The following is a 22,888-nucleotide window of genomic DNA, read 5'->3' as shown; positions in this document are numbered from 1 at the left end:
TGGGCCGCGATCATCACCCTTCTTAGCCAAGATCATTTACATTGCCTTTGTCTTTTTGTCTATGACACTCCAAAGGTGCGGGTTAGGGTGATGGGCAATGCTAAGTTGCCCCTTAGTGTCCCGGGATGTGTTTGTTAGGGGGACTAGCAGGGTAGGTATGTGGGCTTTCAGGGATAGGGCCTGGGTGGGATTGTTGTTGGTGCAGACTCGATGGGCTGAATGGCCTCCTTCTACACTGTAGGATTCTATGATTCTACACCTTTGTCAGTCTCCCCTTTGTCTACATGCTCTGTTCTCTCTCCACACACGCTATCAGACCTGCTGAGATTTTCCTGCATTTTCTTTTTCAGATTCTAACGCCTGCAGTAATTTGCTTGTATTTTACTTGACTTCATGCCTGATTCGTGAGGTATAGATGGAGTCTTGCTGATAGAGTCACAGACAGTAGTGAGCCTCTTCATGAGGGATCACAGGCAACAGTGAACGTCTAACACGGGGGCTGTAACCTCCAGCCTTGCACACGGCAGTGTCACCAATGCAGCTTCTTAAAGGTACATGCCATTGTCTGCACTGGCAGGAGGGCAATATCACAACACAATCTGCTCTCTGTCGAGCAGAACATCTGAAAGAATGCTCCGGGTAACCCAAGTCAAGTGTCTAATCTTACTCTTGCCTACGTAAATTTAAAATAAAAAGAAGCTTGCAATTGACATTGGACACATTGTTATTGTCACAAATGGACATCTCAAAAGGTGTCACAGACATTGAAGTACCTTTGATGTGTAGATATTGTAGGAATTGGGCGTACATGTCCACCGATCACTGAAAGTGGTAACGCAGGTGGATAAAGTATCCAGGAAGGCGTGCAGCTTGCCTTCATCATGGTTGGGGCATTGAGTATAAAAATTGGCAGGTGGTGCTGCATCTGTACAGAACCTTAGTTAGGCCTTATTTGGAATATTGTGCACAATTCTGGCTGCCACACTATCAGAATGAAGTGGGTGCTTTCGAGAGGGTGCAGAAGAGGTTTGCCAAGATGTTGTCTGGTCTGGAGGATAGTAGCGATGAGGAGAGGTTGGATAAACTCAGTTTGTTCTCACTGGAACGACAGAGGTTGCCACCTGATAGAGGCCTGCAAGATGATGAGGGGCACGGACAGAGTGGATAGTCAGAAGCTCTTTCCTAGGATAGGAAAGTCAAATGTTCAGGGACATCGGTTTAAGGTGCATGGGGAAAAGTTTAGAGGAGATGTGTGAGACAAGCTTTTTACAGAGGGTGGTGAATATCTGGAACGTGCTGCCCGGGGAGGGGGTGGGAGTGGGTATGATAGCGGCATTTAAGGGGCAACTAGACAAATACATGAATAGGATGGGACTGGAAGGACACGGACTCTGTAAGTACATGCAGTTTTAGCTTAGGCGGGCATCATAATCGGTACAGGCTTGGAGGGCCAAAGAGCCTGTTCCTGTGCTGTACTTTTCTTTGTTCCTTGTATGTCAGCAGCTGTTTTACAAATAGCAGTGTGTTAATGACGAGGTTATCTGCTTTTTGAGGTGTTGATTAAGGGATAAATATTGGCTGGTATATGAGGAATAAAGCTCTCGCTCATCTTTGTAAGTGCGCCACTGGATCTTTTGCCCTTTGAGGAGAGAAATGGGACCTCAGCTTAGTGTCACGTCCAGAAGACAGCATCCCAGACAATGCAGCACCCCCTCAGTCCCACACTGGAGGGCCAGGCTAGATTATCCTCCAGGGGAGGGATTTGAACCTATGATGTTCTGTGTTAACGGGAAGAGTGCTATCAACTGGAGCCATTCAGATAATTCATGTTGACTGACCCACTAGATGTGTGTCTTGGGTTGCCATATCTCCTTTAATGCATCAAGGAATCCTTGAAGCTGAGATTATAGATGGCATTAAGAACTTAAATCAACTGACTTCATACAGAGAACATTTTAATTACATTTTTAATTGTTTTTTTCTGCTAATAATAGGAATGGAAAAGTCCAATCTTTGGCTGTGAATACCAGGTCCTCCCAGGATAGGCTATTGTGTAAAGGTCCTGAACTTCCAGCCTTAGAACAGAATAATCCAACTATAGCAAGGCAAATATATCTACTTTCCATACTGGACACTTCTCTGGGGAATGTGTTCCTCGCTATTCATTCTGGCAGATAAAAGAAAGACTTGCATTTAGATAGCGCCTTTTGTGACCAAAGGATGTCCCAAAGAGTTTTACAGCCATTGAAGTACTTCTCTGACGTGTAGTCACTGTTCTAAAGCTGGAAATAGCAATATGACAATGACCAGATGAGCTGGATTTCTTTTGCTCTCGATTTTGTCTTCAAATTTTGTTAAACTTATCGAAAGTAGAAATGTCACACTGCATAGAATCACAGAACGGTACAGCACAGAAAGAGGCCATTCAGCCCAATGAGTCTGAATCATAGAATCACAGAATACTACAGTGCAGAAAAGGCCCTTCGGCCCATCGAGTCTGCACCGACGCATAAAATGTCCTGACCTGCCCACCTCATCCCACTTGCCAGCACTCGGCCTATAACTTTGAATGTTGTGGCTTGCCAAGTACTCATCCAGGTACTGTTAAAAGGATGTGAGGCATCCTTCCTCCAGCACCCTCCCAGGCAGTGCATTCTAGACTATCATCACGCTCTGAGTAAAAAGGTTTTTCCTCAAATCCCCCCCCCAAAACCTCCCACCCCTCACTTTTAACTTGTGTCCTCTTGTGACTGACACTTCACCTAAGGGGGAACAGCTGCTGTCTCTCCATTCCGTCCACGCCCCTCATAATCTTGAACACTTCAACTAGGTTGCCTCCTCAGTCTTCTCTGCTCCAATGAAAACAACCCAAGCCTATCCAACCTCTCTTTATAACTTAAATGTTCCATCCCAGGCTGCATCCTGGTGAGTCTCGTCGGCACCTCTCAGTCCGTGTCAAGAGTTTAGGTATTTATTGTGAAGGAAGCTACACTGAGTTCTGGCTGTTTGGAATTATTTCACAGGGGGGTGCTTCTAACTTCAGAACGAGAAAGAGTTATTTGTTTTTAGGTTGAACTTGAACTCTGCTCCCTTCAAGTCAAGTGTGCCAGCCCACCACATCACCAAACCTCTCCCAGGGCCCAGCTTTCAATCTCCCACCTCACCCTCTTAATTAGCGCCCTGTCAGAGGCTTCTGAAATCCTGGTGGTTGATTAAACACTTGAGTTCTGAATCAGCCAGTAACACATGTTTTCTTGGAGATACCAAGATGGAGAACTGCTGAAAAGAGAGACATTTTACAATGGACAAGATAAAAGGCTTTGGCTACAGCTCCCACACGTTGTATGATCTTCTCAAGAGCAGGACTGAATCTGCCTGGATGCCACCATGGCACGCAGCATTGTTATGTCAACCTGAGACCTGCAGGGAACTCATCTTCCCTCCTGGAATAAGTTTCATCACTCTAGCTAGGTCAGAGTGGCTATGATACATCCCTAACTGTCCTGGAGAGGTTGGTGTTGAGCCGCTGTGGGGCATTTGGTAGAATTACACCCCGTGCTGTTAGGAACTTCCAGGATTCTGACCCGCATGATAATTGTTCATATCAAGTTGCAAAGATCCAGAGTGGTTTCAAGAACAACGGGAAGAAAGACATTGAAGAGAAAAAAAATCTATTTTCAGGTATTCCAAAACCAGTTCAGAAACGTCTCACACTCAGTGGTTAGTACTGCTGCCTCACAACACCAGGGAGCCGGGTTTGATTCCCAGCTTGGGTCACTGTCTGTGTAGGGTGTGTATGTTCTCCCTGTGTCTGCCTGGGTTTCCTCAGGATGCTCCTGTTTCCTCCAAAAGATATGCAGGTTAGGTGGATTGGCTATGCTAAATTCTCCCTCAGTGTACCCGAGCAGGTGCCGGAGTGTGGTGGCCAGGGGATTTTCACGGTAACGTCATTGCAGTGTTAATGCAAGCCTACTTGTGACAATAATAAATTCTAAACTTTAAAGACCTTAAACTTTAAAAACTCATTTTCCAGCCTTATTGATTTTCCTCCTAACACCCACACATGCATGGGAAGATGGATTGATTCCGGAGATGAGGGGGTTGGCTTATGAGGAGAGATTGAGTAGATTGGGTCTGTACTCGTTGGAGTTTAGAAGGCTGAGGGGAGATCTTACAGAGACATATAAGATAATGAAGGGGCTAGACAGGGTAGAGGCAAAGAGATTCTTTCCACTTAGAAAGGAAACAAGAACTAGAGGGCACAGCCTCAAAATAAGGGGGAGTCAATTTAGAACGGAGTTGAGGAGGAACTTCTTCTCCCAGTGGGTAATGAACCTTTGGGATTCTCTGCCCATTGAAGCAGTGGAGGCTACCTCGTTCAATGTGTTTAAGTCACAGGTAGATAGATTTCTGATCATTAAGGGGATTAAGGGTTATGGTGAGCAGGCAGGGAAGTGGAACTGATCCACTTCAGATCAGCCATGATCTTATTGAATGGCAGGGCAGGCTCGAGGGGCTAGATGGCCTACTCCTGCTCCTATTTCTTACGGTCTTATGGAAGAGGGACTGGGAGCGATCAGGAACACCGGCGAGCGAGAGATCTAGCAAGGACTCTGAAAGCCTGTCACTGGAACCTTTATGACTGCTTTCATGGACTTTGTGTCTCAGCCACGAGCTCATTCTAGGAGACGATGCGTCGCACTGGCTCCAGTTGCGCATTGCTCAAGCTCTAAATACAGACACTGAACATCTATGGGAGCCCAGAGCTCCAGAGAAAGAATAAAAACCCACATTTAGGGATCCAATTGTACTTCACAAATGCAGCTGACACATGGCTCTCATTAATTCTATACTGTGTCCAATGCAAAAGCCTCGCAAAATGAAATGATTTTGCATTAGAACAGATGAAGAAGTCTGTGTCAGTCAATAGGAGTTGTGGACTGTCTGAGTCTGACAATAGAATGTGACAATATAGTCATCACAAGGCATGGCAGTAAACACAAACACTCAACCAGATTGCACTAAACAGAAGGTATAACAAAATACTCAAAAGCCTGTTAGATATCACTTAAAGGTACAGCCACACTCCCACTCCATGCTGAATGCCAACGCAGCTCTTTTGTATCAGAGGTGTGGCAGTGTTTTAAAATAAGTTTGACGATCATTGAAGTGTGTGCAAAACAGTCATAGTTTGAACAGATTATCCGCGCTCCCTTTAAAACTTAGTTGTTATGCTTGCCCTTTTTTTCACTGTGTGGTCCCTTTAAATTATTTTGCGTAGCTGCAAATGCAGACAAGATCTGCCCGGCCCGCGTACCCATGCAGCTCAGCGGGAACACTGCAACTAACCATGATTGCGTCGTAGAGTCACAGAGGTTTACAGCACGGAAACAGGCCCTTCGGCCCAACTTGTCCATGCTGCCTTTTTTTCAAACCCCTAAGCTAATCCCAGTTGCCTGCATTTGGCCCATATCCCTCTATACCCAACTTACTCATGAACTGTCTAAACACTTTTTAGAAGACTAAATTGTACCCGCCTCTACTACTATCTCTGGCAGCTTGTTCCAGACACCCTCTGTGTGAAAAAACTGCCCCTCTGGAGCTTTTGTATCTCTCCCCTCTCAATCTTAAACCTATGCACTCTAGTTTTAGACTCCCCTAACTTTGGGAAAAGATATTAACCATCTAGCTGATCAGTGCCCCTGATTATTTTATAGACCCCTATAAGATCACCCCTCAGCCTCTAATGGTCCAGCGAGAAAAGTTCCAGAACTTTGCAGCCTCTCCTGATAACTCAATCCATCAAGTCCCAGTAGATTCCTAGTAAATCTTTTCTGCACTCTTTCTAGTTTAATAGAATTGTTTCTATAATAGGGTGACCAGAACTGTACACACATGTGATGAACTGAAAGTGAAGCACGATTGGTTAGTGCTCTCAGGGGAATGGGGGTGGGGGGGGACCTTTGCATTGGGGGGGGGTGAGGGAGACGGAGCTAGTGATGGAGCAGGAACTTGGCGACTGGATCTGGCCATTAGGAGGCTGGCGATCAGAGTGCTGGGAGTGGGGTTGGGGGGGGAGTGTTGGGGGTCACCATTCGGACGGCTGGTGATGAGGAGGAGCATGTCACGGCATGGTCACACAGCGGTCAGCACTGCTGCTTCGCCGCACCAGGAATCTGGGTTCAATTCCGGCCTCGGGTGATCGTCTGTGTGGAGTTTGCACTTTCTCCCTGTGTCTGCATGGGTTTCCTCTGGGCGCTCCGGTTTCTTCCCACAGTCCAAAGATGTGCCCGTTAGGTTGATTTTTCATGTAAAGGTTAATCTTAGTGTCAGGGGGATTGGGAGGGTGAATGTGTGAGGTTGCGGGAGTAGGGCCAGGGCAGGATTGTGGTCGGTACAGACTTGATGGGCTGAATGGCGTCCTTCTGTACTGTAGGAATTCTGTGATTCTTTAGCCGACCTCCCAGTTCGCTGGGAAATTCGCGCACGCGCACTGGCCCCCACAGCAGAATGATGCCGGCCTCTCTGACAGGATTAGGCCCCACCCCCCCCGCTGGTATAAATCCCCTCATGGCCTCAGTGATGTACAGAGTGCCATTTTACTAAGCTCGCCCAAAATAACGGGCGGATATAACTCCTGTTTTCCCACCTGTTGGGCACTTAGTTCTTTCTTTCAGAAATTCGCACCCTTTATCTTACAAACAGATCACTCGCTCCTCACCCCATTTCCATTCTTAATACCATCCTCAGCATTCATCACTTATCCAAATAATAACAATAGCAATTCATATTGCATCTGTAATGGAGCAAAATATCCCCAGAGCACTCACAGGACCAAAACCATGTCAATTTAGGACATCACATTAAAGGTTCGGACAAAAGGATGGATTTTAAGGAGTGTCTTAAGGGCAGGAGAGGTGGAAATGGGGTGTTTTAGAGAGGGAATTCCAGACCTTATGGTTGAGGCATCTCAAGGCAGGGACTGTACGGTGGCACTGTGGTTAGTAAAGAAAAGTAACGTCTATTTATTAGTCAAAGTAAGGCTTACATTAACAATGCAATGAAGTTAATGTGAAATTCCCCTAGTCGCCACACTCCGGTGTCTGTTTGGGTCAATGGACCAAACCAGCACGCCTTTCAGACTATGGGAGAAATCTGGAGCATGCGGAGGAAGCCCACACAAACATGGGGAGAATGTGTAAACTCCATACAGATTGTGACCCAAGTCGGGAATCGAACCCAGACCCCTGGCGCTGTGAGGCAACAATGCTAATCACTGCGCCTCACAGTGTCAGGGACCGGGGTTCGATTCCCAGACTGGGCCACTGGCTGTGTGGAGTCTGCATGTTCTCCTCATATCTGCATGGGTTTCCTCCCATAGTCCAAAAGACGTGCTTGTTAGGTGCATTGGCCTTGGTAAATTCTCCTTCAGTGTACCCGAACAGGCACCGGAGTGTGGCGACTAGTGGGCTGGAGTTCTCCCACTCGCCACTGGAAGTTTAGTTGGCGGGTTGTGGACAATGTGAAGCCCCATTGATAGTTGGGTGGGAATTTCCAGCTTTTAGACCAGCGCAGCCCGAGTGTGACGACTCGGGGATTTTCACAGTAACTTCATTGCAGTGTTAATGTAAACCTACTTGTAACACTGAAAAATAAACTTTAAGAAATTGTTTAAGCCTATCGCTGATGGTTGTGCCTTGCTGTGACTGAATGTCAGTTTGATACACGTCCTTACACAGTTTAACAGTTTCCTAACCAAAGCTATTGATAAAAGAATAGAAAAATGAAATGCCAGTCCCTGCAGAGAGAACGATGTCAGCTAACTTCTGAAAAATTAAATAGAATTATCATTAACGTTAGCACCAATTTCTTCTGTTTAATTTTGGCTAATTTCTTTTGTTGCCGGTGTTCATTTAAATTAATGTCGGTGCTGGGAAATTAGATCAGGGTGTTTGCTGAGTGCGCACTGAGATTGAATTAACATCAATAAAGATATAATCACAAGGACACCAATGCTTCATCTTCAGTCTGTATCTGCCAATTCAGCTGTCTTGCACTATCAAGCTCAACAACTGTGTTCAGGCAGGAGTCCCCACTGGTGCCATCAGTAGTCAGCGTTCAAATAAAACTTCATATCAGCAGCAAGGGAAAAACAAACAGCGGGATGTAAAGTTAATTGTTACGGTGTGCAGTTGTTTAATCTTACAGAAAACTTATTGGCGCAGAGCAGTGGCAAAGTTACTCAGCTGTTCAATATTGGTTGTTCTTGAATCTTTATGCCTTGGAAGTTGGGTTTTCCCAATATTACTGCATAAATGCTTTCATTTATTTTTTTTTTCGCTGTGTGAAATTGCTCTGTTGGTTATTTAACTTAAATAAATGGGCTGCCATCTCTCTTACAACATCCCAATGGAAGGCAATGGCCCGATAGTATTATTACTGGACTATTGATCCAGAAATCAAAGTAGAAGATGCTGGACCGACAGCATCTGTGGAGAGAGAATCGAGCCAAGGTTTCTGGGGGTATTGCTAAGACTCTCCGGCATTTTCTGTTTTTCTTTCAGATTCCGGCATCCGCAGTGTTTTGCCTTTATATCAGTCCAGAAATTCACCTAATGTTCTGGGGACCCGGGTTCGAATCCCGCCATGGCAGCTGGTGGAATTTGAATTCAATAAAAAAATCAGGAATTAAGAATCTACTGATGACCATGGAACCAATGTCAATTTCCGAAAAACTTATCTGGTTCACTAATGCCCTTTAGGGAAGGAAATCTGCCATCTTTACCTGGTCTGGCCTACACGTGACTCCAGAGCCAGAGCAATGTGGTTCACTTCCAACTGCCCTCTGAAATGGCCTAGCGAGCTACTCAGTTGTCCAGAAGGCAGCTTATCATCAACTTCTCAAGGGTGACTGGGAAATAAATACTGTAAGAAGGCTCACAACACCAGGTTAAAGTCCAACCAGTTTATTTGATAGTAACACCCACAAGCTTTTGGAAACGCTATTCCTTCACCTGACAAAGGAACAGCTTTTCCGAAAACTTGTGGGTTTACTATCAAATAAATCGGTTGGACTTTAACCTGGTGTTGTGAGACTTCTTACTGTGTTTACCCCAGTCCAACACCGGCATCTCCACATCAATAAATGCTGGTCAGCAAGTCCCATGAATGAATAAAAAAAAATTTTGTTTCTGGACAAAAAGATATTCAAAGCCAACGGTCATAATGCCTGATGTTGAGCAATTAGTGTGTCTTATCCAAGTCATATAGAATTTATATTGTAGTGTCACTGTCACGACTGATATATGAATAAGTGCCAGTGCCTCTGGTGAAGTACTGTCTCAGTTGGAAAGCTAATGTCAGTGATGCGGTTTTCGCAGTGTCTGAAACATTGGCCATCCTGTCTGGTCTTGTGATGTTCCGACAATCCGAATTCCAGGATTCTGCCGTGGCAGCAAGAGAACGCTCCCCTTCGTGATGATACTGAACAACTGCCCCAAACACGTACTTTGCTACTTCCTGATGCACAATTCCCATCAACAAGTACAGATCTTGCATAAAGTGTAAGCACTTTGTACATCTAAATACGAACACTAACATTTAGTTCTTCTGTTTCCATGTTTTGAGCAAGCGTTTTACCCAACACTGGAGGAGAAAATAAGACATTCAGCCCCTTGAGCTTGTTCATAGGATCATAGAATTCTTACAATGCAGAAGGAGGCCTTTCTACTGCACCAACTCTCTTACCCAGGCTCTCTTCCCCGCCCTATCCTCATAACCCCACCATTTACCATGACTAATCCATCTAACTTACAAATCTTGGGATACTAGGGGGCAATTTGGCATGGCCAATCCACCTAACCTGCGCATCTTTGGACAGGAGGAACCTGGAGCACTCGGAGGAAAACTACACGGAAATGGGGAAAATATGCCAACTCAACACAGACAATCGAATCCGGGTCCCTGGCACTGTGAGGGAGCAGTGCAAACCACTGTGCCACTGTGCTGCCCTCTGTCATTGTGCTGCCATTCAATTGGATCATGACTGATTTGCACACTGGATAACTGGCCTAACAAGACTGAACTGACCTCAAGAGTTGAAAATCCACCACAGTTTGGGGATGGAGGGGAGATTTAAGTTCCAGATGCTTATCATCATTCATGTAGCAAAGCACTTGTTTTTTTGAGTAGGCAACACAACGGCAGGTGGATATAATGTGAGAAAATGTGAGGTTATTTACCTTGGTGGGAAGAATAGAAAAATGGAATATATTTTCAAAGGCACGGTAGCACAGTGGTTAGCACTGCTGCCTCACAGTGCCAGGGATCTGGTTCGATTCCCGGCTTGGGTCGCTGTCTGTGTGGAGTTTGCATGTCCTCCCCGTGTCTGCTTGGATTTCCTCCAGGTGCTCCAGTTTCCTCCCAAAGATCTGCGGGTTAAGTTGATTGGCCATACTAAATTGACGCTTAGTGTCAGGGGGATTAGCTGGGTAAATGTGTGAATAGGTGGGATTGTGACTGGTACAGACTTGATGGGCTGAATGGCCTCCTTCTGTACTGTAGGGGTTCTCTGGTTCTGTGGTTCTATGATTGAAACTTGTGAATGTTGATGTCCAGAGAGAGCTGGGTATGCAAGAACACAAAAAGTTGGAGTGCAGTACAGCAGCAATTAAGAAGGCAGATGGCATGTTGGCCTTTATTGTAAGGGGACTGGACTACAAGAATAACAAGTTCTTGCTCCCATTGTGCAGGGTTTTCCTGAGATCATTCCACATACAGATTTGGTCTTCTTTTGAAGAAATAATAGACTTGCATTGGAGACATTACAGTGATAGTTCACTGGATTGGTCCCTGGGATAAGAGAGTTGTCCTATAGTGAGTGGCTGGATAAATTGGGTTTATATTCTTTGGACTTTAGAAGAATGAGAAGTGACATTGAAACAGACAAGATGATAAGAGATGGCACTGAGAGGATGTTTCCTCTGGCTGGAGAATCTAGAACATGTGGGACACAGTGCCAGGATATAGGGGTAATCATCTAGGGCTGAGATGTTGAGAAATTTCTCACTCAAAGGGTTGTAAATCTTTGGAATCCCCTATTCCAGGGGACTATGGATGTTCCATTATTGAGATAGACAAATTTTTAGTTTCTTGGAATCAAAATATTTTGGGAGTATGTGGGAAAGTGGAGTTGAAGGAAAGGACCAGCCTTGACTGTACTGAATAATGGAGCAGGTTTGATGGGCTGAATGGTCTAACCCCTCCTCCAAGTCTTAAATTTTATGTTCTAATGTTATCTTTCACTGGTCTCACTGTAAGTTTAATATTATATCTCCTTGTTCTGTCAGCGGTGGAATTAATTGTTCTCTGTCTATTTCAAAGAGCTTGATTAGATCACAGAATGACAGAATAGTGTGATAGAATCATTAGAGCGCAGAAGTGGGCCACTCGGCCCATTGCATCTGTGCCAGTTCTCTGCCACAGCAGCTCACTCATTCTCACTCACCTGCCTCTTCTCCATAGCTCTGTAAATATTTTCCCTTCAGATAATTATCTAATTCACCTTTTGAAAACCATGATTGAGTCTGTCTCCCCCACACTCTCAAGAGAATAAATTGCAAATCCTAACCACTCACTGTGAAAAATGTTTTGTCACCGTTGCTTCTTAAGCCAGTCACCTTGACTTAATGTTCCCTCATTCTCAACTCTTCCTCCCGGATAAACAGTTTCTCCTCACTTCCTCCAACCAGACCACGATATCAAATCTCTTCTCAACCTTCCCTCCTCCAAGAAGAACAATCCCAGCTTCTTCAATCCATCCACGGAATTGAAATCCCTGGAATCATTCAGTGAATCTTTTCCATAGCCATTCTTAATGACCTTACATCTTTCCAGAATTTTAATATTCCAATTGGATCACCCTCTCAATGGCTTAAACTCAAAAGGGGAACAACTTCATGTTTATGCAAACTATTTTCATAAATTAAGCCATTGAAACTAAATATTAAAGACCACCAACATTCTGCCAAGAGAACAAAGATGTTTTTGAAGGAACAGAACCACTAGTTACAAAAAAAAGAGAGAAACCTGATAATAAAGCATACTATGTTTCTCCCTCCCCGGATGCAACCATTGTGCCACTGTGTAAAGGTAGAGAACATTCGGTGAACATTACCAGGGAGATAATTTGGCATCATAATCGGACTGATTGCATTTGCTACACTGTGAACACCGTACATTGCTGGCTCACAGCATTGGAGACCCAGGTTCGATTCCCAGCTTGGGTGACTGTCGGTGTGCACGTTCTCCCTGCGTGTGAGTGGGTTTCCTCCAGGTGCTCCGGTTTCCTCCCACAGTCTGAAAAATGTACTGGTTAGATGCATTGGCCGTGCTAAATTCTCCCTCAGTGTATCCAAACAGATGCCGGAGTATGGCGACTGAGGAGTTTTCACAGTAACTTCATTGCAATGTTGATGTAAGCCAACTTGTGACACTAATAAATAAACTTAAAAAATACCTAACAATTAACAATGGTAACCGCCTGGAAACATGGAGATCTGCTGTAAGGGCAACTATCAGGCAAAAGTGAAAGGAAGGCTTGAATTTACAGACTAGTTGACAGACTGGGATAGGGATCATCAGCCAGTTTGCTGTCAAACAAGTTACTGATGCGTTATCTTGCAGGACTGTTATTTTCAATTATTCTCACATGGAATACTAACAATCCAATCTCATCATATCTCATAAAAATCTTTGGGAGTCACTCATGAACTTTCTGTGGCCATAGAGCCTCTGGAGACATAGTCTACGTAAGTTGAAAGGGGTTTCGTCCTGGTACTGATGAGTTGAATTCAGCCTGCCAGGGTGATCTTCTATATAAGGCTCTAGTTAATGACATCCTTGCACCAGCCAGAGACAGATCCAGAGTGGGGATGCAGCAAAGCACCACCCATGGTCATTATACAGCACACCACTCACATATTGAAACAAATGCTCCAGATAGCTTGATGGATGAGGGCCGCTTTGTAGTGTGGCTCCATCATGGTCTCCAAGATCATTATTGTCTGTCACAAGCTCTACAGCCTTCCAGTGCAGAGATGCATAATGAGAAGGAGGATAGCTCTTTTAGCAGTGACCATGGCAAAGTGAAGACAGTGGCCCAAGTGGATAGCTCCAGGAACATCAATGCAGCCAAGAAGACTATTGTAGCACACGCTGATTCACGAGATAATCAGCAGGAGCACTAATGGCGAAGCACGAGTGATTTCAAGTCCACCCCATTAAGCCAACTATCAATGCCTGTCCTGTGAATGCTGATACCATATTCATTAGCAGCCAGAAACTCCCTGATCAACGATCAGGTAAAACGGAAACCAATTTATCATATTATTGCCTGTGGTTTTACTGTTTTGCCCCAGTGTTTGTCCCAGATAGTGAAAGTGTTCAATCTGCAACCCTTTGCCCTTAAACTGCTTCCAATAAATCTGCCGTCTTCTCCTGTCTATTTCTAGCCCCACCTGCCAGTAATTGCACTGGGACAATGCCAAAGGTTGTACTGGCATGACAGACAGGCACTCTTTCCCTGATCACACTGATGGTCTTCTCCCTGGTATGTTTGATCTATTGAAACCTCATTGTTTTCTCTGCTGATTCCTCAAGCTCACTGTCTAACTCATGGCAGTTTGATCTCGCTGTGTTGGTGCTTGCAACAGATGGTGTGAATAACGCAAAGTCCTGCGGGGGTGCCGTTGGCGTCTGTTGCCACCGCAGGTCTACAAAACCGACAAGAGGAACTTCATGTTAGAAATGCAAGAGCAATACCTTGAAACTATGTCTGTGTGTACACTGTATCTAGGATTACGCTTCAATATGTTACTGAACATGTGTGTGAGTGTGTTAGTTACATTAATAATACATTAGTTTTCTATTTGGTGTTTATGCTGAGTTAGACCGAGCCTTAGTTGATTATTGACAACACTTTGCCTCTTACCAAAGTCTCTCCCACCAGTCTATAGCTTCCACCAGCTACCTCACCCAAACTGCCCCAATGGTGGCATGGCCCTTATCATCAATTCACACCTCACACCCCATTTGACATCTTTGCCTTCTTTCACCCCTGTTGCCTCTTCTTTAGAACCCTACGCTCACCTCCCCCCACGAAGCCTCACCCAGTTTCTCCCTGAGCCATTCTCTCTCTTCTCCTCTGTATTCTCAAGATTCCAACTCAACTCTACGTAGCCTCCTTTCTCCAGATTTACTGTCTACCTGCTCTCCCTAAACCTGTCCATCTACGTGAACGGTCCTGAGTCCCACGCCCTGACCCTTCCCCTATGATCCTGCGGAGTTTTCCTCTTCAGGTACTTCTCCAATTCCTTTTTGAAAGACACAGTGTGAATCTGCCTCCACCACATACTCAGGCAGCGCTTTCCAGATCCCAAAAATTCACTACATCAAAAGACATTTTCCTTTGGTTCTTTTACCAGTCATCTTGAATTGATGTCCTTTGGATCTTTCCCCTACTACCGAGAGGAACATTTTTTCTCTATCTGTTCTGTCTTCTAGAACCCCAGAAAGTTCTAGAACTTTCTTCTGGAAAGAAGGCAAGGAAAAGATGTCAAATGGGGCGTGAGGTGTGATTTGTTGATACGGGCCATGCCACCATTGGGGCAGTTTGGGTGAGGTAGCTGATGGGAACTATAGACTGGTGGGAGAGGCTTTGGTAAGAGGCAAAGTGTTGTCAATAATATAGTAAAGAATTCATACTAAAAGAAAAGGAGGCAATCACTGATCCATAGATTTCAGTCAAATGTAGCCAAACTCTATTTAAGAATCTTTGAAAGTGATGTTGACCTATTTTTTGGGCCATTGATTGAAAATCGCCAGTGTGACAGAGAGTGATTTTGATGAATTGTTACAAAAGAAAAATAACCCAGGTGCTGGAAATCTGAAATAAAAGCAGAAAATACGAGATAAATTCAGTAGGTCTGGTGGCATCTGTGGAGACAGAAACAGAGTTAACATTTTGAGTCTGTATGACTCTTCTTCAGAGCTAAAGAGGGATAGAAATTAATCAGTTATATAGCGGGAGAGAGTTGGAGGATGTGGAGCAGAATAGAAGGTCAGGATGGATCGGAGCTATGGAAGGATGGACAAAGATATCATGGATACAAGATAAAGAGGGTGTTAATGGTAGTGTTAAGGACTAAAGAAGGTGTTGATGGTGGCGTAAAGGCAAGATAGAAGGTGTCAATAGGAGAATAAAGGTCAGTGCTCTGTGAAAGCAAAACTTACAAACAAGTGACAGTTGGCACAGTGAAGGAGGGGGAGATTTGTATTGAGACAAGCAAAAAAGGGCCATGATGGAGGATTCCGAACACTTTTTTTCCAAGATCAAGAGAGATCTCATTGTTAATTGTACAAATTATGGTCAGGTCTACAGGTGGGGAGTATTCATTGGATAATGTGCACCTATCAAGGGACATGATGGCGATATCGTTGTAGTACCACTGGACTAACAATCCTGGGGCTCAGGATAATCCTCGAGGAACTGGGAAGCACCGATCTTGAGGAATGAGGCCTTCTTCAATTGGTAAGTGCTGCAGGGCATTATCAACACCAAGCATCTTAATTTAACTTGCATTTTCATTGCAGTTTTTGTTTTCTGTTACTGTGATGCTGTACTTAATTTGTTAATTAAGTTGACTCAAAAGTGTAGAAGGGACACTTATTAACACGAGTGTAGAGTTGGGAGCTATTCATCTGTAATGTCACACTTTGTGAATATATCTATAAGAGATTGATCCTCATTGGCCAACTAGCTGCAAGATGTCTAACACTTCCTGCCTCATGACTCTTCATGTCTTCCTGGTTGCCTGGTTCCCAGAAGGATTTTGAGAGTGCTGCTACAAACTCTCAGCTGGCAAATGCTTCATGACTTAACAAGGTTCATGGACAGCAAGGACAAAACATGTAAATAGGGTTACAAAAGAGAACGCCACGAGATGGAGATGCTGGTATTGGACAGTAAGAGGTCTCACAACACCAGGTTAAAGTCCAACAGATTTATTTGGAATCACGAGCTTTTGGAGCACTGCTTCTTCATCATGTGAGTGGACAAAGACATAATTGCAAGATAATTATAGATTGGAATATGAAGAATTCTTCACTAAAGAATTCTTACTAAAAGAAAAGAAAAGGAGGCAATCACTGAGCCATAGATTTCAGTCAAATGTAGCCAAACTCTATTTAAGAGTCTTTGAAAGTGATGTTGACCTATTTTTTGGGCCATTGATTTACCCTTCATTGAAAATCGCCAGTGTGACAGAGAGTGATTTTGATGAATTGTTACAAAAGAAAAATATCGCAGATACTGGAAATCTGAAATAAAAGCAGAAAATAGTGGATAAATTCAGCAGGTCTGGTGGCATCTGTGGAGACAGAAACAGAGTTAACATTTTGAGTCTGTGTGACTCTTCTTCAGAGCTAAAGAGGGATAGAAATTAATCAGTTATATAGCGGGAGAGAGTTGGAGGATGTGAAGCAGAATAGAAGGTCAGGATGGATAGGAGCTAAGGAAGGATGGACAAGATATCATGGCCTCCTTTCAGCTGACAAAGATATCATGGATACAAGACAAAGAGGGTGTTAATGGTAGTGTTAAGGACTAAAGAAGGTGTTGATGGTGGCATAAAGGCAAGATAGAAGGTGTCAATAGGAGAATAAAAGTCAGTGCTCTGTGAAAGCAAAACTTATGAACGAGTGACAGATGGCACAGTGGGGAAGCGGGGGATTTGTATTGAGACAAACAGAAAAAGGGTTATGATCGAGGAGAAAAGATCACAGTCTAAAGCTGACAAACTCAATGTTGAGACCTTGGACAGTGAGGAGGTGGGGAGGGGTGGGAGGAGGTAAAGGGGCAGATATTGTACCTTCCGTGATTGCATGGGAAAGTGCTGAGGGAAGGGGATGAAGTGTTTGGGATGATGGGGGAGTGGGCCAAAGCGTCACTGAGGGAGTGGTCCCTGCGGAATGCTGATATGGGGAAGTGAGGGGAAGATGTGTTGAGTCGTGGCATTGTGCTGGAGTTGGCGGAAATGGTGGAGGATGATACTTTGAATGCAGAGGGTGGTGTGGTGAAAAGTGAGGACTAGGATGAACCACATAGTTCTGGGAGGGAGGGGAGGGGGTGAAGTCAGGGGTGCAGGAGATGGATTGGACACAGCTGAGCGCCCTGTCAACCACAATCGTGAGGCCAGGATCCAGGGGTTGGCGGGGGGGGGAGAGAAAGTGTCTGAGAGTCGGCACTCAGACTTTGTGATGCAAAGGTCAGTACACCAGACAACAACAGCACCACTTTTGTCAGTCAGTTTGATCAAAAAGTCAGGCTTAAAAGCACCTGGACACCAGATAATGGAAGTGGACACAAAGTTGGTTAAACAAGAGAGGACTCATCAGATTGAAGGAGGGGTTACTCCAGATATTTCACGCTGGATTTACACTGTAATGTTTAGACTATATTTGGTGTGCCTTGTTCACCATGGCTATGCTAAATTGCCCCTTAGTGTCCAAAAGTTGTGCAAGTTAGGTGGATTGGCCATGATCAAGATGCAGGCATGATGTAGAGATGGCGGCATTGGACTGGGGTGGGCACAGTAAGAGGTCTCACAACACCAGGTTAAAGTCCAACAGGTTCATTTGGAATCACAAGCTTTTGGAGCACTGCTTCTTCCTCAGGTGAGTATGCAGGGTCATGGGGCTAGGGATGGGGGAACGGGCCGAGCTAGAGAGCACTTTTGGAAGGTTGGTGCATACTCGATGGGCTGAATGGCCTTCTTCTGCACTGGGAGGATTCTATGGATTAACTTCTGGTCTGTGCTTAAAACCGTGTACATGAATGACTTCTGTCACCTGCACTTGTGAAAATCGTTGATCTGGAAGGCCAGTCAAAAGTGCATTGGCATTCGACGGGCAGGGCTGCAAGATCCTGGTGGCCGGCGGGGCTGGAAAATGTCAGCCATGATTAATTCACAGATTGGGCTGTGGCCGTGGGGCCATCTATCTATCCTGGCTGAGCCTTTCTTGTTAGAAGCCGTCCTGTTCAAAAATTAAGTCAGGATTTGTTTGATGGCTGGCAGTGTGCTTTGAGGTGCTAATGCAAGTGGATCAGCAGACTATGGAACACAGAAGATAAATTATTCTGATTGCTGAGCTATTACAGCACCATCCTTTCAGAAGGATTTTATTAGTGAGGCAGCAAAGCCCACACAAGGTGTGAGAGCTGACTTAAAATGCTTGGATGTAAACGGAAATGATTCCCATGGCACCAAATTACAACTCAAGTTATTCAGCTTTACTTTAGTCCAGAGGTCTAAATTCCCCAATTTGCAAATGCTTGCAATTTCTCTACAACTTCTTAAAGAGCCAACAAAAAAAAACTAGCTAATCCATGAGTTTTACTGCTTATTAAAAGTTGTGGAAGGATTATGTTCTAATAACATTCATTTCAACTCCTCAAGGACTGGTTCTGTCTCCATTTGTTTTAAGTACGATACTTCACTGAAATGTTGCTAATGCAAATTATTCTACCGGTAAATAAATCTGACAATGTGTGTTAGCCTGTAACATTCCTAAAATACGGTAGCTTTCAAGTAAGGAGAATTTTTAAAAATTTGTTAGTGTCACAAGTAGGCTTACATTAACATTACTGTGAAAATCCCCTAGTCACCACACTCCGGCACCTGTTCAGGACCATAGATTGCTCTCTCCTTTTTGAAAGAGAGAGAAAGAGTTGACTGGTGGTGATTTAACCTGAGGGTCACCACACCTCAGGTGAGGGGCAAGGTTGAGAAGGATGGATAACCTCAGCTGGTACAGGAATTGAACCTTTGCCCCGGTGTCACTCTGAATCACAAACCAGCTGAGGGAGAATGCCTTCACCAACACACTAATTCAAATGCAAAAAACTCTAATGGTTGCATTCAATATTGTGCCTCATCTCAGTGCTCCATGTGAACTGGTGATGTTATATATCATAGTATTTACATCATAGATAGATGGGAGGCTATGGTCTAGTCGTATTACGGCCAATGCAGCTAACCGGCACGCCTTTCTGACTGTGGGAGGAAACCAAAACACCCAGAGGAAGCAGCCCACACAGACATGGTTCCACAGAAGATCAACGAAATTCGGCACATCAGCTGCTACTCTCACCAACTTTTACAGACGCACCATAGAAAGCATTCTTTCTGATCGTATCACAGCTTGGTATGACTTCTGCCCAAGTCCACAAGGAACTACAAAAGGTTGTGAATGTAGCCCAATACATCACGCAACCAGCCTCCCATTCATTGACTCTGTCCGCACTTCCCACTGCCTCGGCAAAGCAGCCAGCATAATTAAGGACCCCACATATCACGGACATCAGGGAAAAGATACAAAAGTCTGAGGTCATGTACCAACCGACTCAAGAACAGCTTCTTCCCTTCTGCCGTCAGACTATTGAGTAGACTTACCTCGCATTAAATTGATCTTTTTCTATACCCTAGTTATGACTGTAACACTACATACTGAACTCTCTCCATTTCCTTCTCAATGAACGGTATGTTTTGTCTGTATAGTGCGCAAGAAACAATACTTTTCACTGTATTTTAGTACATGTGACAATAATAAATCAAATCAAATCAAAAATGGGGAGAGCGTAGAGGCTGACACCATAATTTAAAGGTGATAGTTAATTCTGGTCTTGCTTTCTTAATCACTTTACACATACAAGCTCAACTTTTGTTTTATAGCAGCTTGTTGCTCTTGTGAAAACTGTGTTTTTGCTGTAGATCCATGAAAAAGTCATTATCACCTGGTAGGTTCCCTCCAACTCGCTCACCATCCTAACCTGGAAAAACATTGGCCATTCCTTCACTGTCAGCGGGTCAAAATCCTGGAATTTATTGCTGAACAGCGCTGTGGGCATACCTACACCACAAGGGAGTGCAGTGGTTCAAGAAGGCAGCCCACCACCATCTTCGCAAGGGTAATTAGGATGGGCAACAAGTGTTAGCCTAGCCAATGAGGCTCACATGTCATGAGTGAATAAAAAATTAGTACGAGGAGAAACGAAATGAATGAAAGTCGTCAAAATCCCACAGGACCATAGATTGCTCTCCCCTTTTTGAAAGAGAGAGAAAGAGTTGACTGGTGATGATTTAACCTGAGGGTCACCACATGTCAGGTGAGGGGCAAGGTTGAGAAGGATGGATAACCTCAGCTGGTTCAGGAATTGAACCTTTGCCCCGGTGTCACTCTGAATCACGAACCAACTGGGGGAGAATGCCTTCAACAACACACTAATTCAAATGCAAAAAACTCTAATGGTTGCATTCAATATTGTGCCTCGTCTCAGTGCTCCATGTGAGCTGGTGATGTTATATATCATAGTATTTACATCACAGATAGATGGGAGGCTATGGTCTAGTGGTATTATCACTAGACTATTTATCCAGAAACTCAGCAAATTTTCTGAGGACTTGGACTCAAATCCTACCATGGCAGACGGTGAAATTTAAATTCAATAAAAAATATCTAGAATTAAGAACTACTGATGACTATGAAACCATGGTAGGAAAATCCCACCTGGTTCACCAATGTCCATCAGGGAAGGAAATCTGCCAACATTATAGGGTCTGGCCTCCAGAGCTACAGCGATGTGGTTGACTTTCAATTGCCATAGGGCAACTAGGGATGGGCAATAAATGCTGGCTGGCCAGCGATGCCCATGTCCCATAAATGAATGAAAAAAGGGATCAAAAAACCCTTTGAACCCCATCAACATATCCTTCCATTCCTTTCACCGTAATGTGTTTACTTGCATCTCTTTATGTTTATTTTTGGTAGCTCCTCCCTCATTCAATCACACAATGCTCTTGTCTCATTCTCAGAAGGCTTTTTTTTCAATTTTAGTCTTTTAATATTTGCCGGAATTCTGTGCTAAATTTACAGACATGCATATGGGGACAGACATATTGGAAATCAAAGCACAGAGACCATTCAGCCCAGTGGCATTTTCTATCCAAAATTTGCTGTGCAATGGCCAAGGATTTCTGGCCATTCCCATGGGCAGCATCTTCCAGCCCTGCCAATGGCAACCCCACTCCAATGGGTTCCCCAGCGACGGAGGGTGAAAACAACAAGAAACCCGATTGACAATGACGGGACTGGAAAATCCCACCGCCAGCCAATGGGAGGCTGCCTCCACGAAACACACCACTGGGAAAATTCCACCTAATGTGTTGACACAGGGTACACATTAACATTCTGGAATTCTAAAAATCAGGCTATGATTGCAGAGTGGACCATTTTCCCCGAAGAAGACAAAAAGTGTGTCACGATTTCATACCAAGCACTCAGGAATGTAAGTAATAAAACATTTCATGTATACTTAATCTATGATTAAATAAAGATCATGGAAAAAAAAGATAGACTTCCTTGTAAGAATTAGACAAACACAACTCCTTACTTATATCTTCAATTTAAAAATACTTTGTGTACAAAGTCGTCTTTGAAAGTATGATTTGGTTTTCTGTCCCTGGCGTAAGGAATCCCTTTATGTTCCGTGAATATTAATTGGTAAGAGGCTCATTTAAAATTCTGTGTACAGTTCTGGTCATTCTAGCATAGAGAGGATATTATTAAACTAGAAAGAGTGCAGAAAAGATTTATTAGGATGCTACTGGGACTTGATGGCTTGAGTTATAAGGAGAGGCTGGATAGACTGGGATTTTTTCCTCTGGAGCGGAGGAGGCTGAGGGGTGATCTTACAGAGGTCCATAGAATAATGAGGGGCATAGATGCTCAATATTTTTTCCCAAAGATAGGGGAGTCTAAAACTAGAGGGTGTAGGTTCAAGGTAAGAGGAGAGAGATACAAAAGGGTCCAGAGGGGCAATTTTTTCACACAGGGTCTGGGACAAGCTGCCAGGGGTAGTAGCAAGGTACAATTTTGTCTTTTAAAAAGCATTTAGACAGTTACATGGGTAAAATGGGTATAGGGGGATAAGGGCTAAAGGAGGACAATTGGGACTAAATTAGGGGTTTAAAAAAAAGGCGACGTGGATAAGTTGGGTTGAAGGGCCTGTTTCAATGCTGTAAACCTCTCTGTTTCATGCAGGGAAATGTCCACCCTTTAATCCTTGGTTGCTGCTTCATATTTTATTTCTTAAGAAAATGGTACAATGCACAATGAGATAATATGGAAAAGTGATGATATGTTAAAAACCATGGACGTTAGAGCCAAGAAGATTTGATAACTGAATAGGGTGAAAATAAAATCAATCGCCATTTTACAGATGTGTTGTTGAGTTGAGGATCCACCTGCCTGCTCAGGTGGCTGTGACCCGGTGACACCATTATGTCCGGGTCAGTATTCATCCACATCCGAGGAGCAGATTATTTGTGTCAGTATCACATTGCTGTTTTTTGGGAGCTTGCTGGGTTTTATACATTCATTTCTGGGACACGGGCGTCGCTGGCAGGCACACAGTTGCCCGAGGACCGATGAGAGCCAATCACATTGCTGTGGCTCTGGAGTCACGTGTAGGCCAGACTGGGTAAGGATGACAGATTTCCTTTCCTAAAGGACATTAGTGAACCAGATGGGTTTTTCCGACAATTGACAATAGTTTCATCGGTAGATTCTTAATTACAGATTTTTTTATTGAATTCAAATTCCACATCTATCGTAGCGGGATTCGAACTCGGTCTCCAGAATATTAGCTGAGTTTGTGGATTAATAATCTAGAGAAAATACCACTAGGCCATCAGCTCCCCTTGTGTTTCCTACATTATAATAGTAATGGTGCTTCATTGGCTGTAAAGCACTCCGAGGCATATGGAACTCA

At 44.1% G+C, this 22,888-nt stretch overlaps 1 protein-coding gene across 2 annotated transcripts in view; it reads right to left on the bottom strand.

Annotated features, from left to right (window-relative positions):
- Window positions 1-22,888, bottom strand: part of LOC145351827 (cadherin-6-like) — a 174,419-nt gene that overhangs the window by 49,404 nt on the left and 102,127 nt on the right. The window lies entirely within an intron of this gene.

The sequence above is a fragment of the Carcharhinus amblyrhynchos genome, chromosome 2 (genome assembly GCF_965287045.1).
Source record: "Carcharhinus amblyrhynchos chromosome 2, sCarAmb.v2.hapA, whole genome shotgun sequence".
Lineage (NCBI taxonomy): Eukaryota > Metazoa > Chordata > Chondrichthyes > Carcharhiniformes > Carcharhinidae > Carcharhinus > Carcharhinus amblyrhynchos.
This window is presented reverse-complemented; position numbering and strand designations above follow the sequence as displayed.